Source organism: Scyliorhinus torazame, chromosome 4 (assembly GCF_047496885.1).
Source record: "Scyliorhinus torazame isolate Kashiwa2021f chromosome 4, sScyTor2.1, whole genome shotgun sequence".
Lineage (NCBI taxonomy): Eukaryota > Metazoa > Chordata > Chondrichthyes > Carcharhiniformes > Scyliorhinidae > Scyliorhinus > Scyliorhinus torazame.
The window spans coordinates 322,978,419-322,996,821 of record NC_092710.1 but is presented as its reverse complement, the minus strand read 5'-3'; positions in this window follow the sequence as shown (position 1 = coordinate 322,996,821).

The following is an 18,403-nucleotide window of genomic DNA, read 5'->3' as shown; positions in this document are numbered from 1 at the left end:
TATAATTGTAGGTGGAGAGTTCGATCCTCCACCGTAATATCTTATCATTTTTGATTTTACCTCGTTGTTTGTTGTCGAACATGAACGCAACTGATCGTTGGTCAGTAACGAGGGTAAATGGGTTTCCGGCCAGGAAGTGCCTCCAGTGCCGGACGGCTTCCACTATGGCCTGTGCCTCCTTCTCAATAGAGGAGTGGCGGATCTCGGGGCCTTGGAGTGTACGGGAAAAGAAGGCGATGGGCCTGCCCGCCTGGTTGAGGGTGGCACCCAGGGCAAAGTCGGAGGCATCGCTCTCGACTTGGAATGGTGCAGACTCGTCTACCGCATGCATGGCGGCTTTGGCGATAGCGGTTTTTAGGAGGTGGAAGGCCTGGCAGGCCTCGGGCGGGAGGGGGAATGAGGGGGAACGGAGGAGGGGTCGGGCCTTGTCAGCGTACTCGGGCACCCACTGGGCATAGTAGGCAAAGAACCCGAGGCATCGCCTCAGTTCTTTGGGGCAGGTGGGAATGGGGAGTTCGAGAAGGGGGTGGAGACGGTCGGGATCGGGGCCGAGGACACCGTTCTCCACTACGTAGCCGAGTATGGCAAGGCGGGTGTTGCCGAAAACACATTTTGCCTCGTTGTACGTGAGATTGAGGCGTTTGGCAGTTTGGAGGAATTTTGTGAGGTTGACGTCATGGTCCTGCTGGTTGTGGCCGCAGATGGTGACGTTGTCCAGATACGGGAAGGTAGCCCGCAGTCTGTTCTGGTCCACGTTTCGGTCCAACGCCCGTTGGAAGACCGAGACTCCATTGGTGACGCCAAAGGGTACCCTAAGAAAGTGGTAGAGGCGGCTGTCCGCCTCGAAGGCCGTGAAGTTACGGTCCTCCGGGCGGATAGGGAGCTGGTGGTAGGCGGATTTCAAGTCTATGGTGGAGAACACCCGGTACTGTGCAATCCGGTTGACCATGTCAGATATGCGGGGGAGGGGATACGCATCAAGCAGCGTCATCAGGTTGATGGTCTGACTGTAGTCAATGACCATGCAATGTTTCTCGCCAGACTTGACTACCACCACTTGGGCTCGCCAGGGGCTGGTGCTGGGAGCAATGATCTTTTCCGAGAGACGGCGCTTAATCTCCGCTCGAATGAATTGGCGGTCCCCGAAACTGTAACGCCGACTTTTGGTAGCCACGGGCTTGCAGTCGGGGGTGAGATTAGCAAACAGTGAACGGGGAGGGGGATCCTGAGCGTGGAGAGACTGCAGGTGGGACCCGGGGGGGATCAGGGAAGAACTGGGGGTTGGAGACCGTGAGGGGGGGGAGGGGGCCGTTAAAATGCAAGGTGAGGCTGCGCAGGTGGCATTGGAAGTATAGGCCGAGGATCGCGGCGGCGCAGAGGTGAGGGAGGACTATGAATTTGAAATCATGGAACACCGCGCCGTTCACTGAGAGGGTGACGACGCAGTAGCCTGAAACCTCGGCCGACTGGGAGTTGGAGGCCATGGAAATATGCCTGCGCGTGGGTAGTACCTTGAGGGAGCAGCGGCGCACGGTGTCCGGGTGGAGGAAGCTCTCCGTGCTGCCGCTGTCGAAGAGGCAGGTAACAGTGAAACAATTTACCTGAACCTCCATGGTGGATCTGGCGAGCTGATGCGGTTGGTCCTGGTCGAGGACGATGGATGCGATGGTGGAGCTGTTGGAGAAGGGTGCCGGATCCGGGGAGCAGTCTGCGGAAGAAGGTGGCGGAATCACCACATTCACCCCTTGTTTAGAAGGAAGTGCGGGGTGAAAATATGGAGTAGCAAACACAGTGAACAAACAGGGAGTAACGAACAGAGTCCATCAGGAGGTTCCGTGTCGTCAGAGGTCGAGACAAACAATGGGTTTGGTCGTTCTCCCGGGGGTTGTAACTGGTCGTCCTGCTCGAGGCAACGCCCCTGGCGAGCAGGTACCTGTCACCCGGGCGTCAGGCGGTTCTACCACTACATCAAGGGCCACAACCTGCCCTTCTCAGTCGAGGAGGTCAAGGCCGTGACTAGGAACTGCCAATTCTGTGCGGAGTGCAAGCCGCAATTCTACAAGCCAGACAAGGCGCACCTAATCAAGGCTACCCGCCCCTTTGAATGTCTCAGCATTGACTTCAAAGGGCCCCTCCCCACCCACAACCGCAACACGTACTTCCTCAATGTCATCGACGAGTACTCGCGGTTCCCCTTCGCCATTCCCTGCCCCGACACGACCTCCGCCACCGTCATCAAAGCGTTGCACGACCTCTTCATGCTGTTCGGTTATCCCAATTACATTCACAGTGACCGGGGCTCCTCCTTCATGAGTGAGGAACTGCGTCGGTACCTGCTCGCCAGGGGCGTTGCCTCGAGCAGGACGACCAGTTACAGCCCCCGGGAGAACGGACAGGTGGAGAGGAAGAACGCAACAGTTTGGAAGGCCGTGCTGCTAGCCCTCAAGTCCAAAGGCCTACCAGTCTCCCGTTGGCAGGAGGCCCTCCCGGCCGCACTCCACTCCATCCGGTCCCTTTTGTGTACTGCAATGAATGCTACCCCTCATGAGCGGATGTTTCTCTTCTCCAGGAGATCGGCATCCGTGACATCGCTTCCATCCTGGCTCCTGTCCCCGGGAGACATCCTGCTCCGCAAGCACGTGCGGACCTCTAAGGCGGAGCCCCTGGTGGAGAGAGTCCGTCTCCTCCACGCCAACCCACAGTACGCGTACATAGCATACCCCGACGGGCGTGAGGAGACCGTCTCCATCAAGGACCTGGCCCCCTCTGGGGCCCCTGCCGCCCCCGCCCCGCAACCTCCATCCCGCTCCCTCTCTGCTCCCGTCGATCCCTCGGCCTGTTACTACTCCGTGCCAGCCGCTGTCATCCCGCAGTTTCGCCTCGAGCCAGCCGAAGCGGTGGGGGATGTTATGCTGCCTCGCGACCCAGCACCACCGATCGCACGGACACCGCCGGACACTACCTCAGCGCCGCAGCTCCGACATTCAAAGAGATCGACCAAACCCATCGTTTGTCTCGACCTCTGACGACACGGAACCTCCTGATGGACTCTGTTCGTTACTCCCTGTTTGTTCACTGTGTTTGCTACTCCATATTTTCACCCCGCACTTCCTTCTAAACAAGGGGTGAATGTGGTGATGCACCACTGTACTTCCCTAGCATTGTACATAGTTATATAATAGTTGTGTGTAACGTGGCCCTGTAATCCTGTGTATTGTACTGTGTATTGTACTGTAGCTCTGTAGAGGTTCGGTCACCTGTATGTAACCTGACCTGGCCACGGAGAGCTCCGCCTTGGCCACTCCCCCGGGAGTTAGGTATAAGACCCAGCTTCTGAGACCGGACCCATTTGTCTGGGGTCGTCTGTGTCGGGTAAGCTTCCTATGTAGTGTATTAAAGCCTTGGTTAAAGTCTCACATGTCTTTGTGGTTCTTGACGCTTAGTGCATCACCGCCGGTGCACCATACGCTAGCAATGGGACTCTCTACTCCTGCTGCTTGTCAATGGGATTTTCCATCGAAGCAACCACACACCGCCAGGAAATCTGAAGGTGGGGGTGCGCTCCCGGCAGGAAAAGAGAATCCCGACATTCGGAGAATTCTGGCCCCTATGTCTGAATTCCATCGCATTCACCCCTCGGGCTCTAATTGTGCTGATGAGTTTATGAGGCGGGACTTCATTAAATACTTTCTGAAAGTTCCTGTGCACAAAATCAGCTGAATTACTCTCAGCCATCCTCCCTGTCACATTATCAAACCATTTAACCAAGTTAGTTAAAGAAAATTTGGCGCCGGCTGTCATGTCTTAACCGATATTTTTCCACAGGACACTGGGTGGCATTCTCTGTTTCAGAGACGTGTTGGTGCCGGGCCAGAATCGGTGAACTTCTACGACAACTGAATTGGCGCCGGTCCCGGAGCAGTTCATGGTCCGTTAATGGGCTAGCACCGGCACCATCTGGAACACGAGCCATTCCAATGAAAAACGGTGTCCGATTCGCTGGGCTCGGGATTGCCACTCGAGAGGCTGACAGGCTACAGCTGCATATTAACGCTCCACTCCCCACACACACTCACCCAGCCAACAAGATGGCAGCATGGACAACGTCACCCCGGTTCGCGGATGTCATGATATGCACTCATGCACATAATGAGATACAGACAGGCAGTGACAGACACCCAGGACTGCCAATCAACACACAGGACAGAACACAACCAATCATCAGGCAGAACTCTAGAAGGTGGTCTCCCACTTTAAAACACACGAGGCATCAACACGCTGGCTCTTTCCACTGGTGACAACTGTCGTGACAGTCAGGGTGTATATATCAGTTAGCACCTTCTACACGTGGCTCAGAGCTAGTCTGGTCTAGTTAGTTATAGTTAGCACGCTTAGATTAGTAGAGTGTCAAACCCACAGCGAACTGTGTGCGCTGCTTAACAAGTTCAATAAAGCGTATTGAACCAACACCAGAGTTTGGAGTCTTCTTTCAAATACAACTGCATCCAGTTGTAGTCCGTGTTACCCCAGGGTGATTAACATGACAGCGGACACGGAAATGTATACCCTGCTAGACACCGTGGAGGAGAGGCAGGCCATCCTGTTCCCCGGAGTGGAAGGAGCCTGCCACCCACCGCCATAAACTGTGCCTGGGAGCAGGTGGCAGAGGCTGTGAGTGCCATGGGCCCCACCACTAGGACCGGCCAGCAGTGCCGAAAGAAGCTGCACAGCCTCCTCAGGGTGGCCAGGGTAAGTAGGCAGTACTGTGCCCCTGGTACCAACCTCCGGCTCACACACCCATAACCCCCCCTCCTCCATCCAGAGGATGACCGAACCCCCCCCCCCCCCGGCAGTGTGCACATTCCACACCCTGCACCACATGCCAACACCCATATCGGCTGTCATGCCAGGGTGGCATGGCCACAAAAGCCACCAGCTGCCCACTCCCTGTGCTGCATGCGGCTGACTATCTAAAACGTGCAGTGGAGCAGCGGGCACTGGGCTTAATAGGTGGGCCCGGAGAGAGGGCAATCGCTGAGCTGGAGTCAGCATCGGGCAACCAAGTGAGGCCCCACTATGTTACAGTTTCCCATGGCAGATGTGGCACGAACCCACCCCAACCCCTCAAACCCCCCACTCCAACCCCTCACCACCCTCTCAGCACCCCCCCCTAACCCCCCAAACATGCCCACACCACCCCACCACACCACCAACCCAACCCCTCACTACCCCCTCACCGCCACCACCCTACCCCCACCCCACCCCCTCGCCACCATCGCCCCGCCCACACCATCCCCTCGCCACCCCCACCCCACCCCACACAGCACCCCCACCTACCCCACACAGCACCCCCTCACCAGCCCCACCCCACCCCACCTCACCACCTTGCCACCCCTACACCACCCTCTCAGCACACCCACACCACCTCTATGCCACCCTCCACACCACCCCGCCACCCACACCCCATGCCACCACATCCACACCAACCCCACGGCATCCCTCCCACCACCCCCACACCACACCAACCCCATGCCGCCTCCAACAGTACCCCCACACGACCCCTGTGCCATTGGCCAGGCCCCCCAGTTGATAAACCTGCAGGGGTTAGAGCACCCATGCATGCCAGTCCATGGCACATATGTTGCTCAGGCCCTGCCAATCCCCCCCCCCCCCCCGGCATTCTCCTTGTCGACTGAGGCCTAGCGTTCATCTCCCTCCTCCAGTACAATGCCCCTCTGCTGTGCGATGTTGTGGAGGATACAACAGGCCACCACAATGTGGGCGACTCTCCGAGCGCTATACTGGAGGGCCCTCCAGAGCGGTCCAGGCACCTGAACCGCATCTTCAGGATGCCGAAGCACCGCTCGATCACGCCCTTGGTCGCTGCATGGGCGTCATTGAAGCGGGCCTCCACGCTTCCGGATAGGTGTCATCAGCCATGACTCCAGCGGATTACCCCTGCGACCCTGGAGCCAACCCCTCACCCAGGGGTGCGCCTTCAAGGTGTCAGGAACTGTCGCGTGTGCCTGGATGAAGGCGCGTGCATACTGACCGGGTATTGGGTGCACATGTGCATGACATGCATTTGATGGTCACACACCAACTTTACGTTCATCGAGTGGAACCTCTTTAGCTTTGAGAAGATTGGCCTGTCATGGGTCAGTGCTTGTCGGGCGACATGCATCCCGTCAATCACCCTTGGATCAGGGGCATCTCGGCGATGGCGGTGAGCCCCTCTGCCCGGGCACCACTGTGTGCTTGGCCCACATTGAGTTTGATGTATTGTGCTGACTGGGCTACAGGGTCTCGTTGTTGGTGCAGATGCACCTGTGCCCCGAGGTCAGCGTGATCACAGACGGGTCTCCATTTGGCACCTGGAAGGACCCTGTGGTGTAAAGGTTCAGGCCAACCGTCTCCTTGACGGCCTCTGGGAGCTGGTGTCTCCCCCCCCCCCCCCCCCCCCCCCCCCGCGGTGCCAAGTTGGCCACGATCTGGCTGATATGTCAAACTGTTCCCTTGCTGTGCCGATGTCTTCGACGGCATGCCCGGTCTGACAGGTCCCCGAATGACAGGTGCTGCTGGTACACAGGAGGCCTCATGCAGCGCCTCCTTCCCATCTCATCCTCGGCCTGTTGGAAGCCGGTTCTCCATCCTCACTGTTCCTCTGGGGCAGGCTCCTGCAAGGTCCTCCTGCTCGTACAGCCTCGGTGGACCCCTCAGGGCTGCAGTGCCCAGGATGAAGGCCACCATTCTTGGTTGGATTCCCAAGTCCATGGTCTGTACGGGGTGAAAGGCCCTTACATGGATGCACCCGCCTGCCCAGCCAGGCCCACCGGGCAACACGGTGGGCCCGGCCTGCACTGCAGCCCCTGCCCCCACATGACCCTCTCCTCCCCTTTCTCCTGACCCATCCCCACCCCCACCCCCAGCCGTTCCCACTGGCAATCTGCCCTCCACACCACACCCATGGTCCCGTTGGTGCCTGGCACCGTGGGGGCCTCTGGCCCCGGCACTTTCCCTGCCGGCAGGGTTACTGGTGGCTGACGCTACACATGCCAACCCCGCAGCCCCATCCGGTGCCCTCCTGTATGGAATGCTATGGGCATCAACCTTGGGTGGGCCGCGTGATGCTCTGCCGGTGGGTGGCGTCCGGATGTTTCGGAGGGGGCAGGGCAGGTTTGTTGGGGTGGGGTGGGGGTGCAGAAAGGGGTTGGAGCTGTTGGGGGGGGGGGGGGTGGGGGTGGGGGGGAGGGTGCACCCATGTGGCCGGTATCACTCTACGCAACCACGGGCCACGGTGAGGAGTCAGTGGGATGTGCAGCATGATGGTTGCCCTGCAGGCCACGACAATGTGACCTGCGCCTGGACACTACCCCGGTCCCCCTAGCCACGGCCCATCCCTTGTGTCACAATTCTGGTGACACTTATGTAGAATCCGTCCCAATCTGTTTTGTTTTGTACCTGTGCGTGCTGTGCAGCCGAGGGTGTGTCACAGTCCCCAACCTCAGCAAATAGCTGCACCAGAGTGACTCATGCACTCCAGTCGTCCTATGATCTCCCAGAGTGAATGTGATCCCCTGTCCTAACACCTCTTCCTGTGACTTGACTTGGAATGACGCACTATGCTAAAGGCACCATACAAATGTAAGGTGTTGTTGCTGTTGTTGGAAATTGGCAAACTCCCGCAGAGAGACTGACAAATTGGCCGACATGCAAAGGCGTGGAGATGCCGGCGCTCGACTGGGGTGGGCACAGTGAGAAGTCTCACAACGCCAGGTTAAAGTCCAACAGGTTTGTTTGAAATCACTAGCTTTCGGAGCGCTGCTCCTTCACCAGGTGAAGTGGAGGTTGGTTCACAATCACAGTATATATAAGAGAGATACAATTGCAAGATAATTACAGATTGGAATGTGAAAAATGGTTGGAATGTGGGTCTTCACAGCGTTAGTAGAGTGATAATCACAGGTAAGCCATGGCATACAAAGGGTCAGGAGCTGAGACCAGAGTGCCTACAATGCACTCGCAACTTCCCACAAGGGGCTTTTCACAGTAACTTCATTGAAGTCTACTTGTGCCAATAAGCAATTATTATTATTATAAATACAGCATTGTCTCATCCAGAGAGGCCGCATGGGTATGTGGTGTCGAGGTATTGTGGACTGGGGCTTTAATCTGCATCTGACCTTGCGAGCGGTACCTTGACGGCTGGCATTGGTCTCCGGAATGGAAAGGTTTTCCATCTTCTCTCACTTTGACAAGCACAATAATTCTCAGAGAATGAAGTGTATTGAATAATCTCTGCCTATCTATTTCAAGCACTGAAGGCTTGGGGGAAAAAAAACATGAACAGTGTTATAAAGTGAAGCTCCAATACAATGCAGAATACCTTTCTTCAAGCATTTACCAGGGCAGATAGAGATTTATCTCGACAGGTTATGTCCCTTCCCATCAGCCCAGTCCCTTGTTTGCAGGAGAGAGGATAGTGTGCACATAAATTGCCTGGCTATGGGTTATTTTTAATAATCCGATTATGCACAGAACCCTCTCCGATCTCAAAGTTACTGAGCTCTCTGGGACTTGAAAATAAAAGCCGAATGCAGCGTAAAACATAATATTGCTTCCTGTGGAGATTTGGAATAATGATTAGAGGAATAAAGAGTCTGAAGCCACAGTAAAAAATGAAGCACAAATGGGAACATTCCTGAGGAGAAAGAATCCAATTTCAACAATTACGGATAATGAAAGGATTTGATCTGCTCCTTATCCATTGGAACTTTGGCTCACTAGAAATAGGACGGCTCATTATTCCATCTTTCATGCAATTATTTGGAGGCATCCTTGGGAAAGTCTACCGTTAGTCCTAGTGGATGGCTGAAAAATGTTTGATGACCTATTCAGCACTAATCTCTCTTCTTCCAGCGATGGGAGCATTGGTTCATCAACAACTGAGAAAGGTGAATTGGTTCATCTGGAAACCTATGTCAGGGATAATAGCTGCTTACCCAGGATGGGGCATTTTGAACTAAATAAATAAGCTTCAGGAGGACGGAAGACTGGGGAAAAATAGCATTTGTAAATCCCCTTTCACAATCGTTGGGCATTCTCTGCGTGGCTCGAGAGATGGTGCAAGCGGGAAGGATTCAAATTCCTGGGACATTGGAACCGGTTCTGGGGGAGGTGGGACCAGTATAAACCGGATGGTCTGCACCTGGGCAGGACTGGAACTGATGTCCTAGAGCTGTTGGGGAGAGTTTAAACTAATGTGGCAGGGAGATGGGAACCGATGCAGGAAGTTGGAAGGTAGTAAAATAGGGACAGAAACAAAAGGCAGTTGGGGGGAAAGTGTAAGGCAGAGAAGCGAGTCAAAAATCAAAAAGGGCGACAGTACAAGGTACAGTGACTGAGGGGACCTCAGTGAATAGGACCATGATACTAAAAGGAATAAAACGGGAAGTGAAAACATTAATGGTAAGCGACGCGGCAGGTTGTTACATGAAGATATGGGTTCAACGACAAGGAAAATTAGGAGAAAGGTTAAGAGGAAATATAACTTAGGAGAGGTTACTGATCGAGGTGTTAAGATTCAGAACAGAGGTAAAAAAGTCAACAAAAGTGTACTTTACCTGAATGCTCGTAGTATTCGGAATAAGGTAAATGAGTTGATGGCGCAAATCATCGTGAATGACTATGATTTAGTGGCCATTACTGAAACATGGTTAAAGGATGGTCATGACTGGGAGTTAAATATCCGAGGGTATCAAACTATTCGGAAGGACAGAGTGGATGGTAAGGGAGGTGGTGTCGCTCTGTTATTTAAGGATGACATCCGGGCAACAGTAAGGGATGACATCGGTGCTATGGAGGATAAGGTTGAATCCATTTGGGTGGAAATCAGGAATAGTAAGGCGAAAAAGTCACTAATAGGAGTAGCCTATAGGCCAACAAATAGTAACATTATGGTGGGGCAGGCAATAAACAAAGAAATAACTGATGCATGTAGAAATGGTACAGCAGTTATCAATGGGGGATTTTAATCTACATGTCGACTGGTTTAACCAGGTCGGTCAAGGCAGCCTTGAGGAGGAGTTTATAGAATGTATCCGCGATAGTTTCCTAGAACAGTATGTAATGGAACCTACAAGGGAACAAGCTGTCCTAGATCTGGTCCTGTGTAATGAGACAAGATTGATTCAGGATCTCATAGTTAGGGATCCTCTCGGAAGGAGCGATCACAATATGGTGGAATTTAAAATACAGATCGAGGGTGAGAAGGTAAAATCAAGCACCAGTATTTTGTGCTTAAACAAAGGAGATTACAATGGGATGAGAGAAGAACTAGCTACGGTAGACTGGGAGCAAAGACTTTATGGTGAAACAGTTGAGGAACAGTGGAGAACCTTCCAAGTGATTTTTCACAGTGCTCAGCAAAGGTTTATACCAACAGAAAGGAAGGACGGTAAAAAGAGGGAAAATCGACCGTGGATATCTAAGGAAATAAGGGAGAGTATCAAATTGAAGGAAAAAACATACAAAGTAGCAAAGATCAGTGGGAGACTAGAGGACTGGGAAATCTTTAGGGGGCAACAGAAAGCTACTAAAAAAGCTATAAAGAAGAGTAAGATAGATTATGAGAGTAAACTTGCTCAGAATATAAAAACAGATAGTAAAAGTTTCTACGAATATATAAAACAAAAAAGAGTGGCTAAGGTAAATATTGGTCCTTTAGAGGATGAGAAGGGAGATTTAATAATGGGAGATGAGGAAATGGCTGAGGAACTGAACAGGATTTTTGGGTCAGTCTTCACAGTGGAAGACACAAATAACATGCCAGTGACTGATGGAAATGAGGCTATGATAGGTGAGGACCTTGAGAGGATTGTTATCACCAAGGAGGTAGTGATGGGCAAGCTAATGGGGCTAAAGGTAGACAAGTCTCCTGGACCTGATGGAATGCATCCCAGAGTGCTAAAAGAGATGGCTAGGGAAATTGCAAATGCACTAGTGATAATTTACCAAAATTCACTAGACTCTGGGGTGGTCCCGGCGGATTGGAAATCAGCAAACGTGAACCACTGTTTAAAAAAGGAGGTAGGCAGAAAGCGGGTAATTATAGGCCAGTGAGCCTAACTTCGGTAGTAGGGAAGATGCTGGAATCTATCATCATGGAAGAAATAGTGAGGCATCTGGATGGAAATTGTCCCATTGGGCAGACGCAGCATGGGTTCATAAAGGACAGGTCGTGCCTAACTAATTTAGTGGAATTTTTTGAGGACATTAACAGTGCGGTAGATAACGAGGAGCCAATGGATGTGGTATATCTGGATTTCCAGAAAGCCTTTGACAAGGTGCCACACAAAAGGTTACTGCATACGATAAAGATGCATGGCATTAAGGGGAAAGTAGTAGCATGGATAGAGGATTGGTTAATTAATAGAAAGCAAAGAGTGGGGATTAATGGGTGTTTCTCTGGTTGGCAATCAGTAGCTAGTGGTGTCCCTCAGGGATCAGTGTTGGGCCCACAACTGTTCACAATTTACATAGATGATTTGGAGTTGGGGACCAAGGGCAATGTGGCCAAGTTTGCAGACGACACTAAGATAAGTGGTAAAGCAAAAAGTGCAGAGGATACTGGAAGTCTGCAGAGGGATTTGGATAGGCTAAGTGAATGGGCTAGGGTCTGGCAGATGGAATACAATATTGACAAATGTGAGATTATCCATTTTGGTAGGAATAACAGCAAAAGGGATTATTATTTAAATGATAAAATATTAAAACATGCTGCTGTGCAGAGAGACCTGGGTGTGCTAGTGCATGAGTCGCAAAAAGTTGGTTTACAAGTGCAACAGGTGATTAAGAAGGCAAATGGAATTTTGTCCTTCATTGCTAGAGGGATGGAGTTTAAGACTAGGGAGGTTATGCTGCAATTTTATTAGGTGTTAGTGAGGCCACACCTGGAGTATTGTGTTGAGTTTTGCTCTCCTTACTTGAGAAAGGACGTACTGGCACTGGAGGGTGTGCAGAGGAGATTCACTAGGTTAATCCCAGAGCTGAAGGGGTTGGATTACGAGGAGAGGTTGAGTAGACTGGGACTGTACTCGTTGGAATTTAGAAGGATGAAGGGGGATCTTATAGAAACATATAAAATTATGAAGGGAATAGATAGGATAGATGCGGGCAGGTTGTTTCCACTGGCTGGTGAAAGCAGAAATAGGGGGCATAGCCTCAAAATAAGGGGAAGTAGATTTAGGACTGAGTTTAGGAGGAACTTCTTCACCCAAAGGGTTGTGAATTTATGGAATTCCTTGCCCAGTGAAGTCGTAGAGGCTCCTTCATTTTTTTCAATGTTTTTAAGATAAAGATAGATAGTTTTTTGAAGAATAAAGGGATTAAGGGTTATGGTGTTCGGGCTGGAAAGTGGAGCTGAGTCCACAAAAGATCAACCATGATCTCATTTAATGGTGGAGCAGGCTCGAGGGGCCAGATGGCCTACTCCTGCTCCTAGTTCTTATGTTCTTATGTTCTCTCCAGCTGATGAAATACATTTTGAGAGTAGTCACTCTTAATTCAGATAAATGCTGCAAGTAATTTATGGATGAAAATAACACCAAAAACTGCAATAAGGTAATGACCAGATCACGATCATAATTAGAAGTATTTCCCTATCCTATTCCTGCCATGGGATCTTTTAGATCCACATGAAAGAACAATTAGGACTGCAACTCTTCCAACAAAATGATTTATTTTTATTCATTCTTGGGATGGGAATATCGTTGATAAGACCAGCATTAACTGCCCATCCTTAATTGCCAGTGGTGTTCAGCTGCCTTCTTGGACTGCTGCAGTACCTGTGGTGTAGAATCATACGATTGAGACAGGAGTACCTGTTCTCTCCACAATTGGCACGGGATGATGACACACCCATGAGTGGGTTGGGTAGATGATTGGTGGGAGTGTGTGGATAGGATATTGTAAGAATATAAGAAATAGAAGTAAGAGTAAATCAAGCATACAGACAAACATACAGAATAGGAACAGAAGTAGGCCACTCGGCCCCTCAAGCCTGCTTCGCCATTCAACTTGCTCAAGGCTGATCTGTTTGTGTTTTGACTTCCATGTTCTGATATACCCCCTGTTGTGTTATGCTTCTTCATGTCGCATAAGCTGCTTCCTTGATGTATACTCTGACCAAGGAAGGTTCAGACTTGGAGATAGGTTTAACACGTTTATTGAACAGTTAACAATTCTCCTACTTGAGTTCGACTCTCCTGCTAATCTTATTGTAGTAACTCAATCTAACTAACCAGTCTGCTCTAATCCATGCGGTGGGTGTGATGCTTCCTGATCTGCCCCTGTCTCTCTGAGTGTCGCCTATGGAAAGAGAAAGAGCATGTGTGCCCTGGCCTTTTATATGGGTTGCCCCCTTGTGGTAGTGTCACCTCTGGGTGTGTCTTGACTGCCCATTGGTCGTGTCCTATCTTACTGACCTATTGGTTGAATGTCTGTGTGTCATGATGTCTCTGGTGCTCCCTCTAGTGTTTACTTGGTCTCAGTGTATTTGCATTAACCCCTTGTGTATTTATAGTGATGCGTATCACCACATCCCCGGTAACCGTTGATTCCCTCGGCCAACAAGAATCTATCCACCTCCATCTTAAAAGTATTCCATGACCCCGCCTCTACCGTCATCTGAGGCAGAAAATTCCAAAGCCGTACAAGCCTCTGAGAGAAAAAGGATTTTCCTCGGCCTAAATCGCGACCCCTCATTTTAAAACAGTGCCCCCTCTTTCTTGACTCACCCAGCCAACCCTTTGAGCCTGCTTTGCCATTCAACAATATGGGGTTGATCTTCTAGCTCAACTCCACCTTCCTATCCAATCTCTTGACTTCAATACCAAACATCTCATTGAGTGCGCTTACACAGCCCTCTGGGGTAGAGAATTCCAAAGATTCACAACTGAAGATTTCTCTTCATCTTGGCCCAAAATGTCTGACCCCCTTATTTTGAAACTGTCGTTCGAGACTTGAATCCAGGGCAGACAGCCCCACCAGGGGGTGCAACATTCAGAAATGCATCCAAACACAGTTATTAACCCCAAATGTTACGGGCATGAAATTCTGGGGAGCGGTAATCAGAGTCCGACTTCCTTACCTGAAACATTTTGATCCAGGCAGTACAAGCCTCCTGGGGCCCAGCATTAAGGGCAGCTCAGTTAGGTGTAAGGTGTAAGGAGGCCACACCCTCTTTTTCCAGTACTAGCTGCTACAAACCAGGTATGTTAATGTTAGAGCCATGTTTGAAGCTCCCTGCCAGGCAAAGGAGAAGGTAAACACATACAGTAAGTAGGGGGGGGAGGGGGGGGGGGGTGACAGATCAGGCCCTGGAGGCGTGGGTGGTCAGGTCGGACCACAGGCTGAGGGTCAGTGTTGGGTTGGGTCGGGCCTGAGGAAGGGGACCGTGAAAGTTGGGAATCGAGCTTTGGCTGGGAATTCCCATGTTCGGGGAGTGTGAAGAGTCCTGTGGAAGGGAGGGGGAAGGAATCCTGTGGGGAGGGGTGCTGGGGCTGGGTGTTCTGTGGGGGAGGATAGAGTCCCGTGAGGGGGGTAAATCCCATGGGGGCTCGGAAACTTTGTTGGTGCAAAGAGTTTGGGGCATGGTGCTGGGGGGGGGGTTCAGTGGAGTGGGGGGGAGGTTTAGTCAGGGTGCGGGTGGAGGCCAATGGGGGTTGGGGGTGTAGGGGGAGCCCCATGGGGAGGTGAGATGATAACAACCGGTTAGCCTGACACCGATTGTCAGGAAAGTCCAGGAAGGGCCCCGCCGCTAGCGAATCTGATGTTGGGGAGGGAGGGGACTGTAAAATCCAGCATGTGGCCTTCCTGCTGCAACCCCAGCCTACCCCCAAACTGTAAGAAATTTAACCAAGGGCTGTGGAAGCCATTGTGCAATTTTATTTAATTCATTCATTTGCAGGATGTGGCCGTCAGTGGAACGGCCAGCTCTTATTGTCCATCCCTAGTTGGCCTTGAGAAGATGGTGGTAAGCTGCATTCTTGAACCGCAGCAGTATTGAGATGTAGGTACACCCAAAGTGCTGTGAGGGAGGGGGTTCCAGGATTTCGACCAAACGACAGTGAAGGAACGATGATATATGTTTCCAAATCAGGACGAAACATAGAAAATAGAAGCAGGAGCAGGCCATTAGGCCCTTCGAACCTGCTCCGCCATTCATTATGATCATGGTTGAACATCAAGTTCAATACCCTGATCCTGCCTTCCCCCCATATCCCTTGATTCCTTTAGCCCCAAGAGCTAGGTCTAATTCCTTCTTGAAATTACACAACATTTTGGCCTGAACTGCTTTCTGTGGTGCAAATTCCTCAGGTTCATCACTCTCTGGGTGAAGAAATTTCTCCTCACCTCAGTCCTAAAATGTTTACCCCTTATCCTCAAACTGTGACCCCTAGTTCTGGACTCCTCCACCATCAGGAACATTCTTTCTGAACCTACCCTGTCTAATCCTGATAGAATTTTGTAGGTTTCTATGAGATCCCCTCTCACTCTTTAAACTCCAATGAATCTAATCCTGACCGACTTAGTCTCTCCTCATATGACAGTCCCGCCATCCCAGGAATCAGCCTGGGAAACCTTCACTGCACTCCCTCCATAGCAAGAACATCCTTCCTCAGATGAGGACACAAAACAATACTCCAGGTGTGACCTCTGATGTGCAATCAATTACTCTCGAGACAAGGTGAGGCCTAACTAATAGGCTTTAATCTGCTAGAACTCTTCCCCAGCAGCTTCGATACAGAAAGTGAAGGCTGCTGGGACGGCATCGGTTCTTATACTCCGGCTCTCAGGGCGGAGCTATGTACATCGGCCAATGGTAGACTCCTGGGTCTAGCCAATGGTCATCCATCTCTCAGGTACCGCAATACCTGGTACTACCATATTCACCCCCTGTTAAAAAAGAGCCCGGCGGGGTGATGGCCAGCGTTAAAGTCGCCTTTCGCATGGAAGGATCAGGTATGGAGGTGCCGTGATGTCGAGGGTAATAGCAAAGTGTTCATGGTGCAGCAATCAGTCGATCGGGTGGCCTGGTCGTCCTTCTGGAGCGACTGGGCTTCGGTGGTGATTCTGATGGAGGCCCCGGTGGTTGCGACTCCGGGAACGTGGTATCTTCCTCCCAGGCAGCTTCGTCACCCCTAGGCAGCACTGTTGGGGCAAAAAGTGGGCAGGGGGGAGGGGCGCCTGTAGGGGGCGTCGGTGCTTGTTCGGGCCTAGGTAGGGGCAGCGGGAGTACTGACCCTCCGGTCAGGTGCTGCGGGGAGGGTGGGGGCACTGGCGCAGGTGTGCGTGGGGCTCCGGCGGGTGCCAGGTCCCGCAGGGAGACCGTGGCTTGGCGGCCGTCAGGGAACGCTACATAGGCATACTGGGGGTTGGCGTGCAGCAGGTAGACCCTCTCGACCAACGGGTCCGACTTGTGCGCCCTCACATGTCTCCGAAGCAGGATGGGTCCGGGTGTCGCTAACCAAGTTGGGAGCGAGGTCCCGGAGGAGGGCTTCCTGGAGAAAACAAGGAGACGTTCATGAGGTGTCTGATTTGTGGTAGTACAGAGCAGCGACCAGATGGAGAGAAGAGCCACCGGGAGGACTCCCTGCCAGCGGGAGACTGGGAGATTTTTGGACCGTAGGGCCAGCAGGACGGTCTTCCAGACCGTGCCGTTCTCCCTCTCGACCTGCCCGTTTCCCCGGGGTTGTAACTGGTCGTCCTGCTCGTGGTGATGCCTTTGCTGAGCAGGAATTGACGCAGTTCATCACTCATAAAGGAGGACCCCCTATCACTGTGAATGTATGCGGGGAAACCGAACAGTGTAAAGATACCCTGGAGGGCCTTGATGACGGTGGTTGTGGTCATGTCTGGGCAGGGGATGGCGAATGGGAACCGGGAGTACTCGTCAATCACGTTCAGGAAGTACGTGTTGCAGTCGGTGGAGGGGAGGGGGCCTTTGAAATCCATGCTGAGGCGTTCAAAGGGACGGGAGCCTTTATCAGGTGCACCCTCTCTGGCCGGTAGAAGTGCGGTTTGCTCTCCGCGCAGATTTGGCAGTCCCTGGTGACTGTCCTGACCTCCTCGATGGAGTAGGGCAGGTTGCGGGTCTTGATAAAATGAAAGAAACGAGTGACCCCCGGGTGGCAGAGGTCCTCGTGGAGGGATCGGAGGCGGTCCACTTGTGCGGTGGCACAAGTGGCGCGGGACAGGGCATCGGGAGGCTCGTTCAGCTTCCCCAGACGGTACAAGATCTCGTAATTGTAGGTGGAGAGTTCGATCCTCCACCGCAAGATCTTGTCGTTTTTAATCTTGCCCCGCTGTGCATTATCGAACATGAAGGCAACCGACCGTTGGTCCGTGAGGAGAGTGAATCTCCTGCCGGCCAGGTAATGCCTCCAGTGTCGCACAGCTTCTACTATGGGCTGGGCCTCCTTTTCGACCGAGGAGTGGCGAATTTCGGAAGCATGGAGAGTGCGGGAGACGAAGGCCACGGGCCTGCCCGCTTGGTTGATGGTGGCCGCCAGAGCTACGTCGGACGCATCGCTCTCGACCTGGAAGGGGAGGGACTCGTCGAAGGCACGCTTCGTGGCTCTTGCAATGTCTGCTTTGATGCGGCTGAAGGCCTGGCGGGCCTCCGTCGACAGGTGGAAGGTTGAGGACTGGATCAGGGGTCGGGCCTCGTCTGCGTAATTGGGGACCCACTGTGCATAATAGCTGAAGAAGCTGAGGCAGCGCTTTAGGGCCTTGGGGCAGTGAGGGAGGGGGAACTCCATGAGGGGGCGCATGCGCTCATGGTCGGGGCCTATGACTCCACTTTGCACTACGTAGCCTAGAATGGCTAGACGGTCGGTGCTAAACACGCATTTATCCTTATTGTATGTTAGGTTAAGGATATTCGCGGTCTGGAGAAATTTTCGGAGGTTGGTGTCGTGGTCTTGCTGGTCATGGCCACAAATGGTGACATTATCAAGATACGGGAATGTTGCGCGTAAGCCGTACCGGTCAACCATTCGGTCCATCTCACATTGGAAGACTGAGACCCCGTTCGTGACACCGAAGGGAACCCTTAAAAAGTGGTAGAGCAGCCCATCTGCTTCGAAGGCAGTGTACTGGCGGTCACCATTATGGAGGGGTAGCTGGTGGTAGGCGGACTTGAGATCCACCGTGGAGAAGACCTTGTATTGCGCAATCCTGTTCACCAGGTCGGCTATACGGGGGAGAGGGTACGCGTCCAGCTGCATAAACCGGTTGATGGTCTGACTGTAGTCGATGACCATCCTATGCTTCTCCCCGGTCTTTACCACCACTACTTGAGCTCTCCAGGGGCTGTTGCTCGCTTCGATGACCCCTTCCT